Raw genomic sequence first — 7,522 nt, 5'->3', positions numbered from 1 at the left:
TTTTTTTGTCTTTAATCCATAATCATCAAAATTGAAACAAATAAAGGCTTGAAATATTTCACTTTGTGTGCAGTGAACTAATATAACTTACAAGTTTCACTTTTTGAAACAAATTATTGAAATAAATGGACTTTCCCTCGATATTCTAATTTTTTTGGCACATACCTGTATTAATGTGCCTGGGCATTGTTTTAATCCTATACTTGTTCAACATCAGTGGAAATTTATAAGGACAGAGCTTCTCTGTGATGTTGTTTCACCATCATGCCAGCAGATGGTATTACATGCCCAGGAACACGGGGAAACTTGCCTCTGTGCTCTACTGTGATAATTCCAGCAGATGGCACACTAACCTTACATTTAGATATGTCGTTACAGCCAAGTTGAGAACACCAACTTTTATTAAGTGTAATCAATAACAGCATAGTGGTAATTTTTTTTTCCTTGCTGTCTAAATGCTGTTCCCACTCAGCAGGTTAATACAGAGACATTTCTAACAGTGCCATGTGCTATTTGCTGCAGCTTCACGTGGGCACGTCAAACTGCTGTGGTGTTGCCTCAAGCTGTCTAGCAAATGTATTCTGGCTGCTCATTTACCTCATTAGTTTTAATAAATCAGTAATTGAAATTCATCAGAAATTCTTGTCAGTGCACTCCCCCCTGGTGTCAGTGGGCTTTCAGCACCTGCTCAGGCTCCATTACCGGGGGTCCTTGCTGGGCCCTCTCATACTATAAAGTGACAGAGCATTAGTCACTGAGATAATCAACCTCAAGACAGTGTTTACTGCCAGTGCTCTCCAAGAACTATTTACTTCACATGCCAGTTGATGTCTTACCACAGAAGAAGTTGTCCACCTGATAAATAGTGAGATGTTCACAGATCACCTTGTTTTTCAGCTGACTGATTAAGCGTAGAAGTGCTGAACAGCTGGATACTGCTTTTATTTACTGTTTGCCATCTGCTTAGAAGTCATGTTCCTCCAGAGTGTCCTATGTACAGTACATTTACATTTCCCTATGAACTTCATCACCATCATATTATATTGTGCAGGCAATGCACAATGTTAGCTGTGAGAAGCATCCAGTGGTCAGAGCTGAACCTCCAGCCTCTGACTCTGATGTCCTCATCAGCATATCTTTGTTAACTTTTAGTAGTGAGGAAATAAGTCTTTAATACATACATCGTATTTTAATTATGCCTAGATCTAAGAATTCTCTAGTTATTTGTCCAGTGTAGCAAAGTATTCCCTAGCATCTGGTCCATGCGTATAAGCTGTTCATTCTATACATACATTGTAAGCTTGGTTTAAAATGTATTAATTTCTGAAAGTAGCAGGCTACAAATAGCAAATGGCATTTTTTTCATTCTCATGGAATAAATGAAACTAATGAACATGGCTTGATATCAAAATAATTTACACCTACACCATTTAAACACAAATCAAATGCAAGACATCATTTAAAAACACCAAACACAATGATCAAGAAAAGCAAAAAAAAAGTAAAGAACCATGGTAGATGAAGATAATGAAGGTAAATTAGGTAAATTAGCTAATGTTTCAACATTGAACAGTATAGAAATAACAAGATAAAACTAGAATGTGTTCTATTTTTTTATCCTATATGTGGACCTGCTACAGTGCCTTCATTAATTTTAAGTCACTTACTAATAATCTTTTTGATAATAGGTTTAAAAGCCAGCCATAATATCAAACTGTCACAACATACAGGGGTTACACTTAACCCTGGCTACCATCTGCACATTTATGATACCACTGTCTACATCTCATTTATTTCTAGGGGTAAAACAATGGTGGCATTTTTGGTAGTTGTAACCTGGATATTCACCGTTTGACCAAATTAATTCTTCTTGTCTGTCTACTTTAATGCAACTCCTCTCCTATGGTCCCCTCTGTATGGAGAGCCACCATCAGGCCACAGGTGTTTTCTATCAGTCCCTGTGTCTGTGTGTAGACCTCAGTTAGACCAGAGCAGGACATAAACTGGCTCTAAAATACATGACACACAATTTAATGGGCAGGGACTGCAGTCAGGCCTTGACATATAACTCTGATAATGTTCCTGTAAATGGCTGGCCTCTGCGGTGTATTTCATTCTGGAGAATTAGTCCTGTTTAACAGCTGCTGTTATAAAGCATCAGTCCCGCCCAGGTCTGAGTGCAGCAAACTATGGCTACTTGATTGACGATTCGTAAGATTTTTTATTTATTTATTTAAATTCTATAACATCAATGAAATTATAACAAAACAAGATGGAGGATGGACATCCCAGCTGCAGGATTCGTTCTTTGCTTATTTGTTTCATTATTTATTTTTTGTTGAGGTTGAATTGTGTTACAGAGAAGTGATCCTGAAGACTCCCAAGCCTAAATCATTCCAAGGTGATGAGCCGCAAATCAAAAGGAGTAGCATGGGGTGAGTTATCAAGTTTACCTTTGTCTGTGTTGTTAATCTAGCAATTCAAGGCCTTATTAGTCGGACCTTAGGACTGTTCCAGTCAGTGTGAAAATAGAGAACTGACACAGATAAGCAATGGCAACATATTTATTCTGCACGCCACATGTTGATCCAGTAGTGTGGGAGATATACTTGGGCAAAAATGCCACTAATTGACTCCTTCTGTAGATATGTTGATCAATTACAGATAACACAACACATTTGTTAAATTCATTAATTATAAATTCTAGTTTTGTGTTTGTATTACAACTGTAAAACTTCTTCCCTTAAAGAGGAAAAGTTCTAATGAAAAATAGGCCACTTCAGAAGAATTTTATATGTGCCTGACAAACAGTGATAACCATTTTGAGAAGCGACTTGATGTTGACTGTAAGCCACGCTCTTTTAAGCCCATGTTTGCTCATTTGATAAAAAGAGTCACTGTCACTTGTTCACTTTGTCAACCAGGAGAACTCCTGAGGGCGAGATGCTCCTTAATTATACTTAGTGGCGTTTACTCTCACTAAACGCCCCAGTTCCTCTCACATGGTGCAGTGTTTGGGGCTGTGCTTGTCATTTACTGATGTGGTGGAAAAAAAACAAGAAAGCCTTATGCAGTGCCAGTTGTTTGCTCATGAAGTTTTTGCTCCAGTGAGGTTAAATTCATACAATGATTTTCAGCTTTCAGCAGTGAAATAGTCTGATATCTCTAAGATTGACTGAACTTCCCCTATCACTACAGCTACAGTATATACAGTAGAAATGTTGTGCATTTTATAGGTTTATAAAATTACACGACAATGTGTTTTATGTGATTTTACTGTAAGTAATTTCTGTTTAACTTTAATGTTTTCCAGAGTGTATTGATGATGTGGGTCTGTCTGCCTTAAAGAAGCTGTTCAACCTACAAGAATTTAATTATTCTGGGAGTCAATGGAAAATAAAGAGGTTTAGTGATGCTGTTGCAGAGGATAAGAACTGAAATCTGTTGTAAGCACTCACAAATCATTGTATCCTGGCTTGAAAATGGCCGAATTAAAGGTACTAAAAATTGCCATAATGATCATCAGTGACCTCATTGCATCAGAAGAGGCCTTTAAAATCCCTTATCAGCTGAACCCTACAGATAATATCAGTTGTATTTTCTTGCTGTTATTACTGAGGGTGATGCGTGTCTCACCTGCGCCTATGTTAGGGAAAAGATAGAAGAGTTCCACTTAAAACTGATCATGACTCAGTGCAGTCCTGCTAGAAGTTAATACCAGAAACCGGGATATTTGTGCTTAATCCCTGTCAAGAGAAGAAGAAAATAATATGGCTTTATTTTTTTTTTGTGCATTAATCAACTTGTATCTTGTCTTTTGCTTTTATTAAATGCCTTTTCTGGCTCATTTCCATCCTTTCACTGGATCTTAAATATCCTCCCTCTCATGGGCGTGAGCTTGATTGTGCATAGGAAATGAAGTTTGAAACTTTGGAGCTCTATTTAAAGTGCTGGTCCCTTGAGTGACCCCTCTGCTTTAATAGCATAGAACCGTGTTCGCTAAGTCCTTACATTTTATTTCACCTCGTCTGTGTTCCTGACTAAATCCGTTCTAATAAAATGTTCTGCTAAATTGTCAAATGGTTCTGTTTTCTGTCCCTAAAAAGGCGTTTACATCCCTGGTGAGAATTTAAACACAATAAACATAGTTGTTTAATTTGATAAATCACAGTGGAGGTGAACGGAGGTATTTGTTATCTCATCTAGGAGCTGTGAGTCACTCTGACGCTGCCTTACATCCAGAGGAGTTTGAGTTTCCCTGCAACACTGAACATTACTGAGAGACAGTGTAAGATCTGTGTGCAAGTATCTTTAATGCAATTTTGATTTTTTTTTTCAATTTTGATATTAAAATGTATTTGTACAATTTTTTTCTGAAGTGTCTGAAATTATTACAGTGCATAAAAATACGGTAGGATTTAGGTTTATTTGACATTGAAACATATAGGTTGTTCTACAACTGTATATTTATTTATTTACTGTATATGTAAATGGATTATCAGATGTCACCATGCACTGTTCTAATCTGTTGCAGCTGTGCTAGGATATTTGTGCATAGCATTTTTTCTTCCTCTAGGTTCTCACAAGGTATGATTCTACTGGCAAATCAATACAGGTATTGATGGGCTTCTGATAAAAAAAGCATTATGGCAACCAGCTCTAATACTTCAACTGAATTGATTTCATTTTAAATGATCCATGTACTTCCAGTGGGTCACGCCACCACCACGAGTGTGTTTTATCTTGACTTCATGGGAGAGAGACATTATTCATCACCAGGAGAATGTCCCTTCTTCACACCCCAATAAAAAGCAGAGTAATGAAGCTTCAGTGGGTGCTGTCATGCCAGCACTGCTTCATAAAGGATGACACAATTATATTTTACCAGCTCACCAAAAATGCTGACAAGACCTGGTTCAATAAAATGCAATCTGTACAGAGAGAATCATGCTGGTTTCGTTTCTCTGGAGTCATAGCTCATGAACTACAGGGTGTTGCTGCCTTGGGATGCTCCTCAAAGAACTTTGTCTCCTGACATTTAAGCAAGAAGAAAGTGGGTGTGTTAGGATTAGGAATAAAGAGTGATATATCAGTTTTGTGTTAGAGGGGTTCTTTCTTGTCATGATTTCTTGTATTCTCTTCAACATTCATTGTTGCTGGGCAGTAGCTTCACAGGTCGATTCACGGGCAAATCTGAACTCCACATTTCCCACTCTAATAAATGCATAAACAGAAATGAAATTTGCCTCTGAGCAACCACAGGCTAATGCCGCATTGCCATCAATCAGTCAACTTGGTAAATGTTTATCTAAAGTATGATGGATGATTTGCCGACAGACTTAAAAGGCAACTGCTTCCGAAACCTGAAATCTTGTCAACCTGATGCTCAAGACAGTTGACGCCCTACAGCTTGACGCTTACCAGTGGCAGGATATGACTGCTTCTTAGTGGACAGCATGTTCTTTAACTTGGAAAAAGACACATCTGGACTTGAATATTCTCTACTTAGTCTTCTTTGTAATATATGCAAAGCTGTGCTCCATGTAATCCCCCAACTACTCTGTTTTCAATTGCCAAGGGTAAAAGGTGCAATGGGATGTTGTATATTGTATTTTTTAACCTACTCTTACTGCTGCCACTGTGAGTTTGCCCATTTTAGAAGTTACTTGTGTATAAATGTGAGACAGAATAATCATTACAAAAGCATAAGCAGGGCTTAATAGCATAGTTTCTATTTTGCAGATGTTTCCCTATTTCATTTGACACATCAATAGCCACATGTGCCCTGATCAGCAAAATACAATAGTCACTGGGAAAGTAATCACAGCTCAGAATATAGCTGTATTGTTATTCATTAGCATTCTTGATAGTGTGCAAGTAAACCTCATAATTATGCTTTGTGAAAGGAAATCTGAAAAAAATTTAGATTGAACATCATGCAATGTTAATGGTAATGAAATATGCAGTGCATAGACAGACGCCTGGAGCCCTAGGAATATAATATGTACTAGTAGTGTCTCACTTGTTTATTTATTAACAGAGGAATTGTCTGCTTCACTTGCTATCACTGAGGCTTGACAGCTGCAGAGTCCAGGTGATGCATGAGCCAATGTGGGGAGTGGAGAGGGCTCAACGTCGCACATCAATATGAAAATCAGTTTCTGGTAGAAATAGCCCAAGGCAGTACATCCAGCTCTGAAAAGTGACTAATCTCAGGGTCATAAACCCTGCACAAGACGCCTAGGGTCTTTTTAGAGAGACAGAATTCAGAAATGCCATCATTTTCCAATCCACAAGCCACAAGGACCTCGCTCCTTGCATTAACAGATTTCTTTTAATAGTGTGTGAAATAGCAGGGTTGCCAGAACTAAGCAAGAGCAAATAAAAAAGAGTGAGGGGGGCAGTGAAAGGTGACCTTAGTCTCTGGAACGCCAGATTAAAAACTTCAAATGCTGAGCTAAAGGCTCTCCTAAAGAAACCAAAAGTCCATAGGCACATTGTTACAGTAGATGGAGGTGGCTTCCAAATATCATCGTCTTACAGAGAGGGATTATGAATTTCACAAGGCAGTGGTAGTCCCATTAGTGAGAACAGCAGTTCACATACCGTTCTCTAGGTTGCCTTATATTTCAGGGTTTTTTTTTTTCTGATTTTCAGAACTTCTTATTTCAGTTTCAGAACTTCAAATTTTCAATTTTTATATAAAATCTCTGGCCTACATGAGGACTCAACCAAACTAAAGGTAGTGGTATATACATTACAATAGATACAATACAATGGCCATATTTTATTGTTAGCCAACAAAACCAACTCATATAAGAATGACTATTTTATCACTGTTCACATGATTTTCGAGCTAAAGTTACTGAAACCTGGCAGTTCAGCAGCATCATTGTCGCCAGCATTCCAACATTCATTTGAATGGCTGGACATTGCACATGGCTTAATAATAACTCCGCTCACTTGATTACAGACTTGACTTCCCAGAAAAAATAGCAAGAAAATGATTTTACTCATGAGGAAAGTGAAACAGTGGCTCTCCAAATCCTTGAATGGATTTCTATCTCAAAGCTCATGGTGGATACAGTTTGAAGTGTAGCATCGCCGGGTGCTTTAATTACTGTGCATTGACTACTCTGAGTCCTTGACCTAGTTTAGATTTCTTATCTCTCTCTCACACACACACACACACACGCACAAACAAAAAACAAACCACAGCCATGCTCTGAGCAAAGATTACTTTTTAAACTTTGGGAAGAAGAGAGGGCAGACAGAAAACAAGCTAATGTTATTGTACAAATACATAAAGGGGGACACAACCCAGAGCCATTTGGAAAGCAATAGCCCATTCCAAGATGCGACATTGGGCCGGTATCCACATAGCTCTTATATTCCTTTTATCGAGCCAGATGGCTATGGAATTACACATTTTTAAATCTGAAGTATGAACCTCTCCAGGCTTGGGGGAAATCTTCTTAGACTAGCTATTTTCCGATTTATTTGCAGAGATAGTCTCTTTCCC

General features: G+C 38.1%; 1 long non-coding RNA gene across 1 annotated transcript; it reads left to right on the top strand.

The window, feature by feature from the left end:
• Window positions 1-2,019: 2,019 nt before the first annotated feature.
• On the top strand, window positions 2,020-3,765 carry LOC109957170 (uncharacterized). The gene is made up of 3 exons (XR_002274510.1): window positions 2,020-2,211; window positions 2,344-2,435; window positions 3,314-3,765. It is a non-coding gene; the product is annotated as an uncharacterized LOC109957170 (long non-coding RNA).
• The last annotated feature ends 3,757 nt before the right edge of the window (window positions 3,766-7,522 follow it).

This window comes from Monopterus albus, unplaced genomic scaffold (genome assembly GCF_001952655.1).
Source record: "Monopterus albus unplaced genomic scaffold, M_albus_1.0 scaffold24.1, whole genome shotgun sequence".
NCBI lineage: Eukaryota > Metazoa > Chordata > Actinopteri > Synbranchiformes > Synbranchidae > Monopterus > Monopterus albus.
Note: the sequence above shows the minus strand (reverse complement) of the source record. Positions and strands in the feature narration are given on the sequence as shown.